Source organism: Ascaphus truei, chromosome 7, assembly GCF_040206685.1.
Source record: "Ascaphus truei isolate aAscTru1 chromosome 7, aAscTru1.hap1, whole genome shotgun sequence".
In the NCBI taxonomy this organism is placed as follows: domain Eukaryota; kingdom Metazoa; phylum Chordata; class Amphibia; order Anura; family Ascaphidae; genus Ascaphus; species Ascaphus truei.
This window is the reverse complement of record NC_134489.1, coordinates 66,292,662-66,314,510: the sequence shown is the minus strand read 5'-3', so window position 1 is coordinate 66,314,510 and position 21,849 is coordinate 66,292,662. Positions and strand designations below refer to the sequence as shown.

The 21,849-nt window shown below is 40.3% G+C and overlaps 1 long non-coding RNA gene across 1 annotated transcript; it reads left to right on the top strand.

Moving 5' to 3' along the window:
- Nucleotides 1-209: 209 nt before the first annotated feature.
- LOC142498545 (uncharacterized) lies at nt 210-21,628 on the top strand. Its single transcript, XR_012802463.1, has 4 exons — nt 210-570; nt 12,712-12,901; nt 20,748-20,947; nt 21,472-21,628. It is a non-coding gene; the product is annotated as an uncharacterized LOC142498545 (long non-coding RNA).
- Nucleotides 21,629-21,849: the final 221 nt, after the last annotated feature.

Genomic DNA, 21,849 nt, shown 5'->3' with positions numbered 1-21,849 from the left:
GGGTAGCCAGTAAGGGCGTCGCCATTTCGTTTGTCACTCGCATGCACAGAAAAGGTTTGGGCATGCAAAGGTTTCAGCAGCCCCAGGAGCTGCACATCACATGACACAGCACAGCCACTAGGGCTGCTAGAATTTCCTGAGGGGAGATTGGAACGTTGGGTGTGCTTGAAGTTTGAGCTGGCAGGAGAGTTGGCAGTTGGAGCTGGGACAAGGAAGGAGTATGTTATATGTGCAGATGTCAGTGGCATCTAGCCCAGATACCCACTATAATGCCCCAGTTGGTCCCGACTCCCACATAGTTTGTGGCTGCAATAGGGACTTGCTCCTCAGATAGGGACCCTATCCTGCTTAGCAATATTAGTGTTAGGTACACAGGGAGATGCCGAAAGGTGGCTGCGACCAGTGGTCCAGGACACAGATCACCCTACATTAATAAAGACATTGTTTACAGTGGTACAATCCACGAGGAACCCACCCAACGTAGAGGCGGAGGCTTCGCAGTATCCGCATCGGATCCGTGGATCCCAGCATCGTGGCATCAGCGCGCCCGGGTGCGGCATCACCCGGCAGGTACCCAACGCATCAGTGAACCAACTCGAACACTATAGTGGGGCAGCGCTGTCACACACACCTTGGGTGGGGGAGCGGAGCATTGGAGGGTACGGTCATGCGTGGCCTGGTTGGTGATTGATATATATATATATATATATATATATATCAATCTCCTAGGTTATCTATGTTCAGTAAAACTTATCTTTCGTAAGTGTGTGTTTTATTGTATGCGGGTCCTGTGGTGGGGTCATTCTACATCATAGAATCCTGTACAGGTGGAGGCGCTACCAACCGAACATCGACTCAGGTATACCCCAGGTTCCCAGTAGCAGAGACTCAGATCTCCTGTGCACCACAGGTATTGCACCATATATACACACACAATAGCCACACACTTCTCAGGGGTGGGGAAAGTGCGCTACACTTCTAACTAACTTCAGCTTGTTCACAATCTCCTGAATTATCAGTTCTCTCTTCCCCCTTAAAATCACTCAACTGGATTTCTTTTATTAGTTACAAAATGCTTGCCATACGCATCTATAGCAGTGGTGACCAACTCCAGTCCTCAAGGGCCACGAACAGGTCAGGTTTAATTTCAACGATATCCTGCTTCTACATGGGTGGCTCAATCAGTGGCTCAGTTGTTGACTGAGCTACCTGTATTGAAGCATGGATATCCGTAAAACCTGTTCCCTTTTTGTGGCCCTTGAGGACTGGAGTTGGCAACACTTGATCTATAGGGTTTATGTATCAAAGTTTACAAGCTTTGAGATTAGGATGTAATTACACTGCATTAGTTTTATCATAAAAAAACCTATTGAATCCGATGGAATATTTTGCTTTTTGAATTGGGTTCAATATTTTTTTTGCTCCACCTTTGGATTGGGTGATGTTGACACCTACTACCCTATAGCCTTCATCTACATTTCTCTTAAATCTTTCATCTCAATCTTTGCACCTTAAATAATTAGCTGTAAAGCTATCGTCGCTATGTCAGTGATCCTGAAATAAATGGTGCCCACAGTTTCACTGTTATGGGGTACAGCAAATTAAAAAATCACTTGTGAGCACATTCACGTCTGAGAGGTCTGCAACCCTGCTTTTCCCCGTTATCTTCTAGCATACAATGCTTCCACTGAAGCTAGGGATTCTGGGAAATTACATGCAAATGAGCGTAACCTTTTGCTTCAAATCCATTTTTACATCAACCCCTATAAATTTATGCCTGCTGCATTATACAGCTTTTTAGCACAGCCTGGGTTCAAAAAGTGCATAGCTAGTAAACCCACTCACAGACAGCTGTTTTGACCTTTTTGGGTCTCATCACTGTGATGCTGTTTAAAATGGCCTTACAATTTAAAGTCGGGATAGGTTTCAACCACACCTTAAATAAGGTATGATACAGTATGGGGCAAATGCGTCACAGTATATTGAGTAGTGGCTGTGGCAAAAGAAGTGTATTAGCGAAGTATTAACATGTATTCTAGTGAAGGGTGTCAACACTATGCTAACAATGCATTCATTTCATAGCATGCTGAATAGGGGCCTATGTACTGTATGTCTTATTTATATAGCACCCACAGTGTACTCTGCTCTTTACAAAGGCAATACAGTACAAGAAATTATAATACAATAAACGCAACAAAGTCAGACAATAGGAAAGGAAATCACTGCCCGAAGATCTTACAATCTAAGCCTATTACTATACTTCCCATACACTTTGTATTACGTTTTCCCCTTTCCCCCGCAAATGTCTCTACTGCTCTACCAACCCTCAAGACCGTTTTAGGAAGCACTAGAATAACATGAAACCATTGTTACACTGTCACATCACCGGAGACACTTAAATATTCACCTATAATTTGCTATTTCAGCGAGGAACACAGTAAGAGTTAAGGACCCCTTTATAATTTTCTGCTAATAATGCAATGTGTGGAATACAAGACACCTAAACTCAGGTTTAGGGCTAATTTTTTTTTTTAAGAGAACAATTGTTTGTGCACAAGATGGCTGCCGTGCAATATCCTGCTTGCGAGCCAGAGCCAGTAAGACTGAAATTGACAGGCAGATTCGCACCCAGGATAATTAATATTCTCTTGGAACAGATATCAACTTTGTTTTAAACACTGAAGGAACACTCATGGACCCATGAGTCTATGTACTGGGTTCACTGAAGAAATACTACATATATAATGCAATATCTAGATATTTCAATAAAGGAATAACACATTTGAGATATCTTTGCAAGTTTAGGGGGGGTGAGACATTCAATTAGAAAAGGGAGATAGATAAGTTTCAGCTGTGACGTTTTAACATATTTTCAAGGCATTTTTTATTTTTTAAATAAAGGATCCATCAACTAGATTGAATCAATTAAGAAATCGCAGATTTGGGATAAAAGGGGAAACTTAACTAATAACTACATTCGTGTTTAATAAGTGTAGGGCTTTTTTTTTTTTTTTTTTTCATTGAGTCTAGCTAATACACACATTTTCCAAAAGTAATTAGCACTATTTGTTTGCCTTCCTAAAGACTAGATTAAGTTACTACAAAAAGGGTCTTTGATGTAATAAAAAGCATTGATAGGCGTATTGTGGTTTAACCGTATTCAGTCTAAGAACAACAAAAACAACAAAAGATTCGTTTTTCTGTATTGTGTGTGTGATAGGGAGTTTTAACTGGGTGAGATTACACCGCCCTTACGATTGTATTCATCCAATTTCACTAAACTGCATTTAGGTACTTGAAATGATGAATGCCATTAATTATTAGAACACGTTAAGATTTAGACACAGTTCTTGATTCCTCTCTAGGAATTTTAATGTCATTATTTTATATAAGGCTGATTTCAAGGGAGATTAATAGGGTTATGTAGCAAAGTCTACCAGCTGCAAAACTAGGGTAAACAATGGGGGAAAAACTGCACCAGATTTATACAAAATTTAAAAAAAGGATTCCCAATTAAATCAATGGGATATTTTGCTTTTTACATTTAATGGGGCTGCATAGCTTCTTCCAGCATGGATGGTGTCTTATGCAATTACACATCTCAGTACATACGCCCTACACCTTTCCAGAGATAATAATGCAACACCCCAATTATGTATGCCAATATTCTGAACTTTCTACATTAAATGTAGCTTTAAAAAATAACAACAAGCAATTAATCAAACAAAGGAGTCTGCAATTCAAAATGGAACACATACTTGAGACAACTAAATAATATTTACAAAACATCAAATTGAATTAATTTTTAAAGAACCACAATAATAGTGAAGCTCGTCATCAATATATCATATTTATGTAGCAGAGAGGTGTTATCACAAATATATTATGTGATCAAAGGTTTCCAGGAACAAGTGATACATTACTCCAATCCACAGTAAATGTATTCGCTGAGATACCCTTGTGATTTTAGAATTTGAATATCCCATGGGTAAAATCCTCGGTGCGGGAAAAAAATCTTCTTTACAATTCTTAGCTGCTGTTTCCTCTCAGACTACACCTGGTGTTTCTTCTTTCCTAACCTTCAGGATCTACATCTTGCATAGCTCGGTAAAATGCCCATAATTCATACTGCGGGATACTATCAGATTTCCAATGTTTAGTTTCTACAAATTAGATGTGTGAAAATGTGCTATTTAAATTTACCATCAAGAAAGACAGAAGCTAGTTAATCAGTAGGTGTCTTTGTAATGTAAACGGATTCCCCAAATGTTATTGCAGTCAGTAAAATGTAATCATGTCATACTTGGTGTGTTTTACTAAATTACTGTGATTATTACTTTAAGCTACCACTGGGATACCTAGTAATTGGAAGCAGCTGGTTGTATTTACTGGTGTACTACATTTTGCAGCTGGAAGGCTGTCTGAGACAATACCTAATTGAATGCAACATTCAGGTGCTCTTGTTCATTGTGGCTGACCATATGATTTTCCTTACTTTGGGGCCTATGCAGAGAGCAGCGCTAGAATAAATTGGAGAGTTTAAGAAAAAGTAGGTTTAATGGAGAGTTTTATTCTCCATATGCAGAAATGGGCGAAATCCGCTATTTTTAGCATTACTGCATGTGGAGAATTGTAAATGAGGAGATGCGCGCAGCTGAAAGGGAGAAAAAAAAATCGCGCATTTTATTTTTTTTCCCTATAGTCGGCGAGCTCCTGCTTCTTGCCAACTTTAGTTGGCGGAGAAAATTGAAGAAAATCGCGCCAAAAACAGCCGCTAGATGGCGAGCGCGCCTTTCTGAATTCGGATATTTTTCAGACTGGCGAGATGTAGTTTCTCGCCAGCCGCGCGGCGAGATTTTCAAATAGAAAAAAAAAATGGCGCTTTTTTCCTACCTCGCCATTTTCAGCTGTTTTTTGCTCGATTTTCGCCAGAAAATGGCGAGATTGTAAATAGTGCTGCTCTCTGCATGAGGCCCTTTATGCTTGTTGAATAAAACTAATATAGAAAATCTAGAAATTAGCTGTGGTGCCTTATAAGAATCAATCATTTAACCATAAATTGACTATGTAGTAAAGAGAGAATTCTTTAAGATGTAAATTAGGGGGCTCTTATAAAGTAGATGCTCACTGATATACTATTTATTTAAGAACTTTTAGGAGTGAGTCTTAGGCTTCGATTATACCAGCCCCAGCTGGGTGCGCGCGCGTTCTCGTGACATCATTAATGCGATCCGGTTGAGCAACATGTACACTGGAGTCAGGGAGGTGTGGCGGAGGCGTGGCCGTGAGCGGTTCGCCCTCATTGGCTGAATGACTCGCGTGACGTAGCCGTCGCCTTCTGAAAACAAAATCCAGGGTCTGCTGCCCTGCAGTTCGTGTCTGCACGCGCGTCGCGCTTGGTATGTAAACTATTATTGCATTCAAGCAATTTGTTATTGCGCCGCGCGGCATGTCATTTTTGGTATAATCACGGCCTAAGTAGGGTTTCCGCAGATTCTTGGGGTTATTTATCGTAGTCTCCCAGCTGCAATAATTGGACTAAAAATGAGTCCTTGAGTATCAAGGAAAAGCATATCCATAGGAACCAACGGAAGTGTCTTAATTGATAAATGTGCCAGTTTTATATCAGTTTTGCAACCGGCAGAATTTAATACATAACTTCCTCTGCTATTCTGTATCAATTCATTATTAATCACATTCTCGCAGCTCCAAAACTGGGTGACAAGTGTTGCAAGATTTTATTTTTTTTAATTCTGGTGGCACAGTTTTACAGCAAGCAGACCTAGGGGGTTCATTAAAAAAAAGTCTCCCAGGTGCAAAACTGAGGCAAAAAAAAAACAAAAAACTGGACCACATTTTAAGAAAAAATATTCTCTTCAAGATCATTGGATTTTTCTACAGTACTCACAGTACTTTTGAAACGGTTTTGCAACCAAAAGACTTAAAAAATAAATTATCCCCTTTGATACATATCCCCAATTGAGAGAGAGAGAGAGAGAGAGAGAGAGAGAGAGGGGGAGAAAGAGGCAGACTGGGGGTCTCACAGACAAAACAATTGGTGTTAAAGCTGCAGTTCAAGCAATATCCTTCATGTGTTTTATTTTAATAAATCATTTCTGTACTATGAGAAAATACTTGTAGCATTTTTTTTAAACAACTCTAAATGAAATTTAAATTTATAATGTAACAAGCATTTTTTGTTTCTATAGCAACCATTTACAAAGTCACATCCCCTTCCTCTTCTGTGGCACACCCCCTTTTGAGCCCTGCCCTCTCTCTAGCAGTGCACCAACTGTATCTAGTGACTGCCTGGTCACATGACCTTCCCCACAGAACTTTGTCATATTAATAATGCAGAATACTCATCTGCAGCCATTTCATGAACCCCCGAGCCAAATCTTCGCTGACCAGAGGGAAGGGCATGTCCAGCGCGCCCGCCACTGCCCTGTTCCCCCCCCCCCCCCCCGGCATGTCCCGCAGCGTGCGGCGGCTCATGGCGGGTGGGGGGGGATTTTGTTGTCACGCTCACCTCGGTTGGGAGCCATTTTAGCCGCGCGGCAGCTGCAGGTGGAAGGGGGTCCTTCTGGAGACTGCCTGCCCACTGCCTGTCCCCACGCCGGGGAGGGAGGGAAGTGAGCGCCGGGGAGGGAGGGAAGTGAGCGTTGGCGGCTGGCCAGGAGGGCAGCGCCGCGCTTCCCCTCCTCCGGTAGCCGGTGCAGGGCCGCGCACGTGAGTGTGTGTGTGTGTGTGTGTGTAACGGGTTTTCCCCCACCCACTCGCAGATAATACTGTGGAGGTGTAGGAACATGCAAGGTTACTCAGGTGTGGTGCATTACCTGTTGGCTCACAGGAGGGCTGAGCTTCCGCCACGGGGAACCTGGGGTACATACATCTTATACATCTCTAGGTGCAACGCCTCCACCTGGGAGGGATCCCAACGGAGTGGGAGGAGGCCCTCACAGGAAACAACCACACAAAGCGAACGAATGTAAAACAGGATTGGCTTTACTGCATAACCAACTATATCTACATACATCAACACAACCGTCATGCGCCACGGCGGACGCTAACCACTCTGGGCGTCACGGCGGACGCTAATCACACTAGGCGTCACGGCGGACGCTACCACCTCTGGCGTCACGGCGGACGCTAATCACACTAGGCGTCACGGCGGACGCTACCACCTCTGGCGTCACGGCGGACGCTAACCTCCCATAGAGTGATCCCACCCTGTGTCCAGTAACCCCCACCAAAATGTCTCGCACCCCCAAAGTCAAATACCACTGTGCATGTGTATGTGTGACTGCGCAGCCACTATGTCTGGTGATAGGCCTGGTTGGTGCACGTGAGTTGCAGGTTACCAGCCCGGCTCCAGCCACGGGTACCGCGATATCACCGGAGATCCGCCCGATCCGACGTTGTCCTCCACACCGCGTTGGGTGAATTCCAGCGCGGATAATATCACCTTAGTCCCAGGGTCTTTGATGGTGTTCTGAGCCCAGAACCCACCTCGCAGGGCCGCACGGCTGTAGCACTGTGTCCCTGACTAAGCTACCAATAAATGGGTCAGTGTCCCTATCTAGGGCCTGTCCCTATACTCCACAAGCTATTAAGTGGCTCAGGACCTAACTGGGGGCCTGGGGGCTGCTGGCCTAATGCAGAGGGTCACTGACCCCTGCATCCACCTCTTACCCCTAGCTGGTCCGGATCCTGACTCCTGCGTGACTCAAAACCCCGCGAAATGTATCTAACTGGGAGCAGGGGAACCTAGCCTTCCGATTGGCTCCCTAGCGTCACGTGTCCCTGCCCCTGTGCACCCTGGGGGCTGTCCTTCCCGCCTTGCGTGTGCGCGAGCTGTTTGGGGGCCTCTCACGCTAGCTGGCCTAATGCATGCGCGAGCTGACTGTCAATGGCGGCGCCCTGCTCCGCTAGCCGCCGGCGTCCCCGGCAACAGGCCCGCTCGCGTCCCCGGCAACCGGCCCGACCACTTCCCTAGAAACCGGCCGCAACTACAACCACGCGCGGCAACGGGGAAGGAGGGGGTGAGTGCGCGAGGGGGGGACCTGGCTACATGTGTGTGGCCGACGGGTAAGAGAGTGGCAGTTGGGTGACGTCAGAGTCACCAATCTGATTGGCCAGAGGCTGAGGACCAATCAGATTCACCGCAGCTAGTACCAACCTTTCGATTTTATATATTAAGATTATGCAGATTGTATTGATGCACATAGTAAAGGGAAAAATAAATTACAGACAGTCCTCAGTTATCCGACACAATGTGTTACTCAAAATGGCGTTGGATAGCGAAACGTTGTAAAGCGAAACACATTTTCCCATATGAACACTGTTTAAATGAAAGGTTCCGTTCCTGAAGGCATTTTTAACATTAAAATACACCAAATATTTTATGCAGGCAATAAGATATGCAGCACACACATAAATTATAGTGTATATACTGTATTATATATATAATATAACATAATAAATAATATATTATATAGTATAATATAATATTATACAGGCAGTCCTCGGTTATCCGACACAATGTGTTACTCAAAATGGCGTTGTAAAGCGAAACGTTGTAAAGCGAAACACGTTTTCCCATAGGAACACTGTTTAAATGAAAGGTTCCGTTCCTGAAGGCATTTTTAACACTAAAATACACCAAATATTTTATGCAGGCAACAAGATATGCAGCACACACATAAATTATATAGTGTATATACTGTATTATATATATATATATAATATAACATAATAAATAATATATTATATACAGGTAGTATAATATAATATTATAAAGTATAATATTATATATATACGCTCTTACGACGCTTTGCAACGTTGTTTATGTGAATGTGTACATATATACACACATACACAATGTTGCTAAGCATCGTAAGAGCGTTGGATAAGCCGTTTTGGCGTTGTAAAAATGAACATAGGTATGCATTGCATAGCGTTGGATAAGCCATTCGTTTTAAAGCGAAGCGTTGTAAAATGAGGACTGCCTGTATAGTATAATATTATATATATACGCTCTTACGACGCTTTGCAACGCTGTTTGTGTGTGTATATATATATATATATATATATATATTATATATATATATATATATATACACACACACACACATATACACAACGTTGCAAAGCGTCGTAAGAGCGTTGGATAAGCCGTTTTGGCATTGTAAAAATCAACATAGGTATGCATTGCACAGCGTTGGATAAGCCATTCGTTGTAAAGCGAAGCGTTGTAAAACGAGGACTGCCTGTAAATGTAAAAAAACGGCTGCTTTAACTGGTTCAGATGAAAAAGATTTGGAGCCACTGGGCTAGAGGCCAAGTAGAGTTGTGACACTACAGCTAATCCCTGGCATTTCCAGCCCCTGGCAGATGTCTAGTTTGTGTATACCAGAGCTATTTTACTGATGGCAGTCAGCCCCCAAGAAGAAATAATCTGGTCCATATTCTCACTGCCAATAAAACAAATGAGAAGAAATCACTGGGGGGGGGGGGGGGGGGGTTGGGGGAAGAATAATTAACAAGTGGACTGGTAAAAAGTGCAAAACAAAATGGGAGAACCAAAAGGGAGGAGAATGGATATACTTCTTTTCAGTGCCTAGTTTGCATTCAGACTGCCTTGGAGTCAGTAGCTCCTACATTGCTTATGAAGAGTTTGGAGCTCTTTTGGAAGTGAGAAAGACTGGTCCCCGCACAACAGATCTATAAAACACTTCACAGTGCAATATAGATAGAGCAGAACAGATATTAATCACTTCTACATACAGAATAGGCACACATTCAATATACTACCACCAAATTCAAATCTTGACATCTAATATAACTGATTCCTCTTGCCTGCAGATAAAGTGTGTCCCTTTTCTGTATAAAGGGTTTTTGTTGCAGTGAGCATGTCAATTTATAAAAAAAATAATTATAATGTGGATTTAATGGAAATAAGGTGCTAATAAAATGAGTATTTTGCAGAGAAGTAAAACTTGTACTTATAGTTGTTTTTTGAGTTTCAACAAGGAATCACGTTGTTAAGATGAATTTGCGAATATCAATTTGCATCCGTAAACACAAGTGACTTTTTCATAAATGAATCAACCCTTATACACAGGCTAAAATGTTTTATGAGGAGGATTTGACTATTTCAATATGTGCAAGGTAGATTTTTTTTCCCCCTAGTTAGCAAGTGATTTTCTTCTCAAATGACTGGAGAAATGTTGCTCTGAACACGGGTATGTTTGTTAGAACACATATAAGGACTGTTATATATTTGAGCTTGTTACCTTTATTGACTTTATTAAAGCAATACTGCCCATCTCCGAGAACTTTTCCAGGTCACTGCCCAGACAGATTGATTTGTTTGATTACATTGGGATTAAGGAAATGGTGCAGATATATTATATTCTTGTGAGACATTAAAATGTTTGTGCCATTGTTAGTTATTTAAAAGTGGCAAGGAAACTGGCAGATATTGGTCTCGATGTCAAATCATGTGAATTGTTACATATTTTAAAGAAGTAGCCAAGGTCTATTATAAGAGGAAAATATTATTTTGTGGTGGAGCTTCACTACTTGTGCAAATATTGTTTAAAATCGTGCTTGTTCAGTGTTCAGTAGGAAAGTAGTTTGTGTTCAAAGGTGGAAGATTGGTAAATGCTTCCACAAAAGAGCAGGAGCTAATATTCTCTTTACAAATATGGCTACTATATTTAATTTCCCCCAAAGAGGACACTAAGGGGACTCTATCAAGAAACAGTGTTACCAGCCAAGCAACAAGAGTTGGGCCGGGATTATACCAAAAGTTGCGTGCGGTGGCGCATGGCGCCGCACACCTGAAAAACATCATTAAAAACCCCAAATAGAAGCGCTCATACCTGTTGCGGCGCGCGCGCCGTGTGGAACTGCAAGGGTAGATGTCTCCTGGCGCAAGCCTCATTTGTTCTTGGCTGGCGACGGCTGCGTCACGTGAGCGGTTCCAGCCAGTGAGGGCTAACCGCTCACGGCCACGCCTCCCTGTCTCCACTTCGCAGTTTCCCTGGTATAATCAAGATGCCGCTCGGCGGCAGCGTGAGGGTGACGTCACCGGATCGCGGTGCCGCTCAGCGGCGTCTGGTATAATCGAGCCCTTAGTGCCCTTTTATCAAACAAGACTCTTCATCACCATGAAGCACATCCATTCCTACACTGACCTTAAGCACTCATTAATGTGTTGCATTTGCTCCTGATTTTGCGCCTTTTTTTGCATTTGCGACTCCCTTTATTGCCCTGGAGCGTACATACAAAACTGAGGCAAAACCAGTGCCAAAAAAATAGTCAGAAATGTATCAACTGAAATAATCTCATTGCTTTTCATGGGATTTCGTTTCTTTGATAAATATGGTGGTTTCTTGCACTGTTTTTTCTCCAGTTTTGCAACTGGGAGACTTTAGAAAATAACCCCCAGAGTGACACACAGGGGCAGACATTAACTTCTATTATTGTTGCTTGCATAATGGCTATGTTGAAAATATAAACATTTTTAACAATTTGTAACCAATATAAAATGATATTTTATTTCTATTTAATTTTTAAATCAATACAATGGATTTATTTTATTGCATTTGTCCAAAGTAATTTAAAAAAATGTTTTGTTTTTTTGCAGAAGAATGTAACCATTTGTAAAAGCGGAATGATATGGGATTAGTCCCAGTCATGCTTGTCTCAAATAAAGAGTTATGTTCACTAAATACAGCTTGGCAGCCAGTACTGGTGCATTTTGCATAATGAAGTGGGAAGTTAAAAACCTTTGCTGGATGGAACACATCCACGTTATATACTGTACAACCCAGGCACACAGTAGGAAGAAAGGAATCAGAACTTATCCCCTGTATGAATATCTGTTAAGAATGCACTATTAATACAGAGCACCATTTTGGGTATCATACTGTATAATATAAAACTATCAAAGAACGGAGAAGATTCACTAATTTGATTAAAAAAAAGGATGAAAGGTTTAATTAATAAGAAATAACTATTCAAATTAGAACTATCCTCTGTGTAAGAGGCCCCTAAGAGGGCAGATGATTCCTATTTACACATGTATGGAGGGTCATTAAAAAGAACTTGCAGAGAACTTTTTCACCCTATAATCTGCTTTGCAACTAACACATCTCTACCCATTGATATCAAAGGAAAAAAGGATTTCTTAAGCAGCCTATAAAACAGTCCCTGGAACACTGATGGCAGATTTTGGAAATAAATGGAAGAAAAATTTAAAAGCTTTAAAAAAAAAAAAAAGGATAGTTATACAGCGATTGACTAAACAACTAATATAATATTATTCAGGGAACTGTCTTATTACTGGAGTCATGAAGAAATGTTTTTCTTTTAAGAAAAGTAACTGTCAAATGTTGCACTGAGGTTTTTCTGTATACAGATATGACCAATATAAATTTGGTGTGACCAAGTTATCACTCTCATTAAATTACTACAGTATGTTATGATGTTAGTTAATGGATCTGCTAGTTGTATGACTGAAAATGAAGCAAGTGGTTAATTGAATTAGAAAAGTAAGTGGAAAAATATTCCACGATTGCAGTCCCACTAAGCACTTGAAGGGTTACACCCATCTGCATTATTTAATGTTGCTGATGTAAAAAATATATATATTTTTTCCTCGGACGCTTCATTGTATTAAACAAAACTTTTATGTATAAATAGCTCCGAGCTACACTGCCCTGAGGAAGGTCCCGTTGGGAGGACCGAAACGTTGGCGGCCTTGTGTTACTGAATACACTTTTTTTGATACCATACCTGCAGTGTGCTGTCTCTTTTTGGCTATCAGGATCCCCTGGTCTCCATATGTCTACATACTCTCTATGGGACAAGCATCTGCCTCCTACATCAAAACGTGAGTGCTAATCTCCATATCTGACTATATATATATATATATATATATATATATATATATATATATATATATATATATATATATATATATATATTGCAGAATAAATGAGTTCTTCAGTATTAGGTGATACCTTTTTTATTGGACTAACAATTTATGTCATAGGACAACCTTTCGAGAGTTCTACTCTCTTCTTCAGATATCACCTAATACCGGAGAACTCATTTATTCTGCACTATCGCAACTGGACTAACACGGCTATTTTCTGCTTTATATATATATATTAGAGAAAAGTAGTGGCATATAAAATGTATGCTTTATTTAGAAATGTGCATGCTTCATTTTTATACCAACACAATATTAATTAGTTCATATTTGCTGTGACTATAATTTGTTAAATGTTTCTCCATTATCACATGCTTCTGCTTGCATATAAAAGTAACTGAATAATATTTCTGTATGAAAAATGTACAGGACAAGGAATAGAAAATGCCCTAGGTGTTCACAATGTTTTGTTGAGCAGTTTCTCACCACTGTACATTTCTGCCAACAACTAACATCAATTTTGCTTCATTTACCAAAAGCCATGTGAGAATAATAACAGAGCACTATTCATTTACTGTGCATGGAGTGTGCGTCTGTGTTTTTCCATGTATGCCACAATTAAATAAATCAACTTGAATGACGTGTGGCTATTCCCACTACCGATACTTTCCTTCCCCATCTTCAAAACTGGAAAATGGAACTGTTAAGATATATTATTCTTAGGGCAAGAATAAAAAGCACAAATTCTGAACTGGCACAACTCCCATTATTGGTATTGCTGTAGGACCTGTAAGGCATTAATATGCAAAAGCGTGAAAATATTGGCAAAAGCGTGGTTCACATGTTCACTCCCAGAATCCTTTGCATGCCACCAGCTAAAACGTAAAGATGGTATATCCTCCCATGAATCATTTCAGTGCCAGAGGGTCCTCTGTGCACTGGGTAAAGTTGCCATATTGTCAAGTATTAGAAAAAATACAAGTGTTAGGGATTTTACATGAAACGGTGCATTTTTTGCCCCCTTGTCCTTGTGCTGCAGGAACTCATTTAGAAAAATGTACGCAGATCTCTTTAGTTTTTATAAAGTATGCTGGGGTATTTTAAAGGGGTGACTACAATTTAATAGCAAAAAGTGCAAAATAATGAACTTGGGTCACAAAAAATCCTAGGGCAGAACACAGAATTAATCACACTGTCAACTACTATAGAGGAAAGGAACCTAGAAGTTATTATTTCAGTAGACTTAAAGCTGCAGGTGATTAGCTAAGTTGCTGATCGATCCATTCTCCTCTAATCAATAGCTGAAGATTGGCTTGGGGTTCATTGAATGCATCATGGGTCCTCTTCTGCTGCACTGACAGCCAAAGTTCCTTGAGGAAGATCATGTGACCAGGCAGGCACTAGATTCAATTGGTCAGGGCTCAAAAAGTTGTTACCTTAGAATACATTAAAAATGTCTTTCAAATTGTTTATTATTCTTTTAAATGCTACAAGTATATTCTTATAATACAGAACTAATTTTTTTTTTTTAAAACACATGTAGGATATTGCTTGAACTGCAGCATTAAAAGTAGTCGAACAATGTAACAAAGCAAAGTGGAAAGCCAGCAGGATGTGTTGTATAGGGATAGAGAGAGGTATTAGCAGCAGAAAGCAGACGGGTGGTGAGGCCACTTTATAGATCATTGGTGAGACCTCACCTAGAGTACTATGTTCAATTCTGGAGACCAAACTGTATGTCCAGAATGGCATAAATAAATTGGTTAAAAAAAGGGCTACAATGATGGTGCATCTAATGCATAAGACTTGTCAGGAAAGACTAAAGGGCCTTGATATGTATAACTTGGACAATAGAAGAGAGAGTGGGAGATGATTTTAACTTTCAAATACATGAATGGTTTCAATAAAGAACAGGAGGGATGAATATTTCAGAGAAAGAGGAGTGCTAGAACAACAGGTCTAAAGCTGAACCCCGTTATAACGCGGTTCTCGGGGTCCACGTAAGGAGACCGCGTTATAACCGGGATCGCGAAATGGCTGGTGCGCGAGGACTTACCTGACATCTGCAGCTCTCTCCTCTCCCTCCTTCATCAGGCTGCCTACATGCATGGCGCACATCTCCAAGGTCTTTTTTTTTTTTTTTTATAACTTTCAATGCTTTGTTGCGGATGGACGGACCGACGGACCGACGGACCGACGGACCGACGGACCGACGGACCGACGGACCGACGGACCGACGGACCGACGGACCGACGGACCGACGGACCGACGGACCGACGGACCGACGGACGCACACACACACCTTTTAATGGAGAAGGAGTGGCTCAGTGTGAAAAGACACTGACTGGCACTGAGTTTGAAGCAGGGGAACCTGGTTCAATTCCCGGTGTCGGCTCCTTGTGACCTTGGGCAAGTCACTTTATCTCCCTGTGCCTCAGGCACCAAAAAAACATAGATTGTAAGCTCCATGGGGCAGGGACCTGTGCCTGCAAAATGTCTCTGTAAAGCGCTACGTAAAATTAGCAGCGCTATACAAGAAAATGCTATTATTATCATATTTCTTAGCCAAATCAGTGATCCCTCGGCTTCTGGGAAGTTCCCAGTTTGAGGTATGGATATATTTCTCCCCCCCCTGTTTTGACAGACAGAAAACTACAAATATCATGGCGGACTGCAAACAAATGCATTTGTGCCACCTTCTCGAATACAATCTTTTTGCAAATTACCTCTGAGTGCTGTCTCGTTCCTACTGCGTTGCTGTGGCTGCACCACTGCTGTGAGGAACACCCCTGCCTAGAATATATAGATATATAGATATATATATCCTGTAAATAAAAAAAATGGCAATTAACAGGTAACACTGAGTGTGATGATGTCATGAGTCCACTTGATGAACGACACCATGATTAGAGGCTAACCTGTCAAAATCCGTTTTGTGGAATCTCCCGATGTTTCCATTCAAAATCTGTTTACCGTGGAGTAAAATTCATCAACGGATTGTTCCAGTTTCAATCCGTGTGGCTTTATCCAAAACCGCCATTGGATACAATCTGCTGGTGGATTTTGCCAATCGATTCCGCAATCCGCTGGTGGATTTCACGCGAGAACTGCGGCATGCGAGATTTGTATTGTCTGTAATAAAAAAAATCCAGAAAAGACAAATCGCCCTTTTTGAGACGGATTTGCGGAAATCCGCAGAAAATGAACCGGCCAATCTGAGGCAAACCCAAATCCGCAAAAAAATTAACCCATCTCTAGCCATGATTTCCAACATACGAACCAACGTCTGACATTAAGGAGTGGTCCTAGCTGTAAACAAAACATTGAAAACTCTTTGTTTCTTTCTTGCGTTACAATAACACTTTTTTTCAATTGCAATGCAAATTCAACAATCTTGTATCTATTTGAAATAGTAATAATGCTGTTGGAACATATTCACTGTAACAAAGAACTGAATTGCATTAACCCTCAGACAGGGAAAGCGTTTATTTGATTTCAAATATCCACGCAACGCATTGCCCTATATTGTTGCCCTATTGCCCTAATTTCTTTATCAAGTACTTTGCATTCAGAAAAATGATATGTAAAGCAGCAGTCCCCTACCAAAAGAATTATTATGAGTTCATATTATATTTGGCTTTGACACTCTCTGCATTATTGTATTACTGTATGTGTTCCCTACAGTCCATTATTTCCTTCTGTTTATAGATTTACTTAACTCTTTCATTTGTGCAATGTTGTTGCTGGTCGCTCCTGCACTGAAAGGGTTAAGTGGAACGTCCAACACTACTTTGGACTTGTCATGTTCTTTTATCTTTATATTCTGCTTGTTGTTTATACTTTTCAGAAGCAGCTTGGCGAAAATTAGCAAAGGTGGCATTATAACCTCCTGCTGAATTTGTTATTATAAAGGATTTGTAATGGATCAACCCCTGCAAGAATGATGCAACCATTTCATTTGTAAATAGTTGAAAAGGACATGATGGTTTTTATTATTATTATTGTGTTGTGTATGCAGCTCATTTTTATTGTATATTATTTGGGACACTAAGTTGGAATATTTATCTGGAGGCATTGGTAGTAGAATGTAAGATTAAAATATACAGTATTACCATAAGGTGGTAATGGATTGCCTGAAATGTCTCTCCCTAGGTGAATTCATTTAATTGACCACAGTCAGTGTTTGCAATATTTCAGCACAAGCATACCTCAGTGTTTGTTCAGAAGCTGTTGGGTGACTTCCAACCAGGTGGCAGGGATATGAATTGAAAATACATTCTGCTTGATACTTCCCAACATTTGACTTTTTTTTGCAAATACAGCTCATTATAAGTAAAAAGACATACTGTTTTTTTCTAGTAAAATTATGTTGACTCGCAATTTTAACAGGTGGCTTGTGATTTGATTTTGCTTGTAAGTAGCGACATTATTCTAACAAATTCATATTTACACTTGCATGCAAGATCAGGCCAAATCTCACCCAAAGCGGGTATTCCTACCAGTTGTAGTGATATATTTATTACGGTTCAATATGCGAAAAAGTCAAAGGAGGTGTAACTGAGCCCTTTTCTACAACTAAAAGGGTTTAATGATGTATTTAAAATACAATGAGACGAGTATAAGTATTTTTACGTAATTGTTAAAACGCTTAAAATCAACAGTACTAAATTAGTGCAAATGCCCTACGTTAACCAAAACAGGAATCTGCGTTATTACCTCCACATTCACTTAGCTCAGGAGTGGCCAACCCCAGTCCTCAAGGGCCAACCACAGGTCATATTGTAAGGATATCCCTGCTTATGCACAGGTGGCTCAATCAACAACTCATCTGTGCTGAAGCAGGGATAGCTTTAAAACTGACTTGTTCGTGGCCCTTGAGGACCGGTCTAGGACCTTGCTCACGGCTGTTTTGCCACAACCAAATCCCCGCCGGGGCTTCACCGCAACGCAACCTGCCGCCAGAACCTGCTACCACTGGCCACTTTGTATCGTAAGTGCCTAAAACTCCTACCCTAAGCCCTTACCCTAAAACACTACCCTAGCCACTAAAATGCCTTACATTAACCCCCTACCCTAGCCGCTAAAACCTGTAAATTAACCTCCTACCCCAAGTACTAAAACCCCTTAAATTAATCCCCTAAACTGTAATAAAACTTACCTTAGAAGAGGCCAGTAGCGGGGATTCCAGTGATGGATTGGCTGCGGTGGAGGGTTCGTCTGCGGCCGAACGCTGGTGGTGATTTGGTCGTGGTGATTTGGTCGTGGCGAAATGTCCGTAACCAAATGTCCCATTTCGATTGAGGACTGAAGTTGGCCGCTCCTTACTTAGATAATGGTATGCAGAAATAATTCTTGTAATTAAGTTCATTAGAACTCAGTTAATTGGAGAAATGTTGGTATGGCCCATCTATGGAAAAAATTAAGGGAAGGGTCCCTTGATTCACATATTATATTGTTATTACTCTTTGTATTTTTTAATCATTTGCCTTTTTTAACATAAGTTCAGCTGCCACGATTCTGATGGCACAAACTTTCACTATTCAAAACCATTAAACTTGTATCAAACATGTATTATACTTAGCAGACACAGGGAAAGGAATATCGAATAACTTACACAATACATTATATCACTATATTTCATACACATGTCCACAGTGCTTTTTTCCTAAAAATGAAACTCGATCATAAAAATATCTAGAAATAGCAAATACTTTAAATGGATTGTAAGTAAAAATTAGTAGAAAGTATTGATTTTCACAGAGTACTTGGTAAGAAGATTTTCTGATCTACATATTTAAAGATATATGAGATTCTTTATAATCTTTGGCTTCATGTATACACAGTAGATACAAATATCAGTTGTGAGCACATTCACGTCTCAGACTGGTCATCAACCCAGCTTTTCACCATTATCTCCTAGCATGCAATGCATCAACTGCAGCTAGGGATTCTGGGAAATGACATGCAAATGAGCATACAGTGTGACCTTTTGCTTCAAATCCATTTTAACATGGACCCCTATAAGCTTAGTCTCACTGCATTACCCAGTATTTCAGCATAGCCTCGGTTAAAGAACTGCATAGCCAGTAAACCTTCTCACAGACAGCTCTTTTGGCCTTTTGCATCTCATCAGTGTGAGGCTGGTTGTACTTGCTCTGCCATCTGAAGTTAGGATAGGTTTTAACCACACATTAAATTAAGTTACGGTGCGTAAAAAAGTATATACAGTATAATGCTAAATTTGAATTCAACTGAAAGCACTGTTAACTGTGTATGACCTCGTTTTTCACAATATTGAATGGGGGTAGGGGGGTAATATCAACCTATAAATGCTTTTTGTTGCATCTATCCTACCGAATGTTACCAGGCCTGTGATTTGGAATGTGTAATTGGGAGTAGTTAGAAAGGAAGAGAATTACCCACATATTGTAAAGGTGTGTATCAAATTCAATGTCTCCTCCTTTTAGAAGTGCAAACGTCTGCAGATTTGAGGTGGCTTAAAATGTTTTGGCTAATGGTTTGTGTCAAATGTAAGAACATTAACTAACACGTTTCTTAAATTGAATGTATCTAGAGTAGCTTCACTAAATGGCTGTGCGCTTTTGTGTGGGAATATATAGACCATTATACGGTATATTTCAAGCTAGTCCACGAAACCAGAAACTCAAAACTTTTTGGAAATAGGTTACCGCAATTGACTGGCATAAGGCACTGTGATTATGGTTCAGACTCTAGTTTATGCATTATTATATTATTATATTATTATTTATTCGTAAGTCACAAACATATTCTGCATCACAGTACAAAGGGTGAAAAAGGGGAAATACGAAAATTCCAAACACAAATGTTGCATTAACATCAATACATACTGGTAGGAAAGACCCAGCTGTAATGTGGTTAAAGTCTAGCATTCAAAAACTGTAATTCAGCAGCACCTTAGATATGCCGCGTGCTCACTAGGAGATCCAAAATGGGATCTTGACTGCCTGTCAAGGAGTCTACTAAACACTTATAGCAAAGCAGCCTGGGCAACTACTGTCAATGAAAAGAGGGCAGTCTTTCAGCATGTTGTGCTCACCAGCTTGCTGATCTTGCTGCAGTAAATCGCTACCCGCTGATTCAATCTTCAAACTGTATGGCTGTGTTGCAGAAGCTCCAACACATTGCAACCAAATCTCTTGTACTTCACCATTTTCATAATTTAGAAACTACTACAACTTTACTATTTTCTCAGAACTTACATGGCCCAATGGCTTTCACCTTATAAAGTTCTGGCAAAACCCATGTACTGTACCCCAACTAATCAATAAGCTGTGACAGACTTATACCAAATACATCCATCAGGGAGGATGTCTTGGAGATTTCACTCATCATGAATCTTCTAAAATCATTCCAAATTAATCATTCTAAATCATGTACTGCTTGATGACACCAGGATTCTCTCCCAATATGAAATTAATTCATTTAAAGAAAAAACTGTGATTTACACAAGTAACCTATATTTAAAAAAAGCAAATCCTTGTTCCTTTGTATGTTTTGAGATGTACAGTACCCATATTAGACTGAACTTTTAAATCACTGTATAATTAGGGTTTTCAAAGGTAAAATCCATGAAGCCATAAAGTTTATTGATATTGCTTCATGTTGAATTATAACTTTCTGATTTATGACAGCACATTTTAATTTGTAGATTGAATTTATTGTAATTAGCATCAACAACAACAACTTTCTTCGGTTTTGTTCGTTGTAACATGGTCTAATAAAGCTTTTTTAATTTTTACATTTTCTCATTTTTGTTTCCCAGAACACCCAGTGGCGAACATACCTTTTTGCCACATGTAGGCTCGAAAGCTGGGCTCCTCCGCCGCAGCATACGACGTCATGATGTCACCACGTCATTTGACACCGTGTCGTCATGGCAAAGCGACATCACGGTGGCACGTGAAGTCACATTGTCATGCCATGACATTGCGACGCTATAGGAGAAGGCCCGCTCCGGAAAAGGTAAGACACACAAATTGCATCCCCCACAAATTGCTTCCCCCAATACAAATGTATATGATTAATTTGACTATTTGATTAAGTATTCATAGTACATATTTTCACAATGGAAAAAGATCAACCACTGACTCGGTTTGTCTATTTAGCAAGCCTATACTTTATTCCTGATCTTACAGCATTTATGTACTATAAGTCCTATATTCCCTTCTTTAAAAACATCTTGCATTTCAGCAATCAAGCACAGTACCTATATTTTTTATGGTAGTGATTATTCACTGAGACATAGATCACTTCTTTGTTTAGACAAAATTGAATGTCTAAGAATGTGTATGCTATGCATTTCTCATGAGATAACATACTTAATTATTTCATGCTGTTAAACTACTAATCCTTTAACATGACACCTGATACTTACCATCTGCCTGCTTGTCCCACCTACAACCACCTGAATTGATTAAGATGCTTGAGAACTATGTCTTGCTGCTTATCTTTTTACAGGTTGTTCATCTGTTTACTTAATTTCTCAGGTTCATCTCCTCCCTCCTTTCCAAACCCACCATACAACCTGATATGGCATTAAAAACAAATACATTTTGAAGCTGCTCCCCCTCCATCTCATTCTTCTTCCCGTTTGATGTAGTTCAAAGCTCGAGTAGCCCTATTGGTCTTGCCGAGAAGCAGATTGGAGGTAGGTAGCGAAACATTTTAGCAGAACAATATCAGAGTTCTTCATAGATAAAATTATAGTGTACAGGGTTTTTGAAACCTCATAGTTTCCTTATGCACGCGTACTGTTGGATCTTTTGGCCACAAGAACATGGGAGCTATTTACTAACATTAAAAAGTGGTACAAATGTCAAAAAGCATGCAATACGCTTGAAATGTTGGATGCAGATAACAATTTA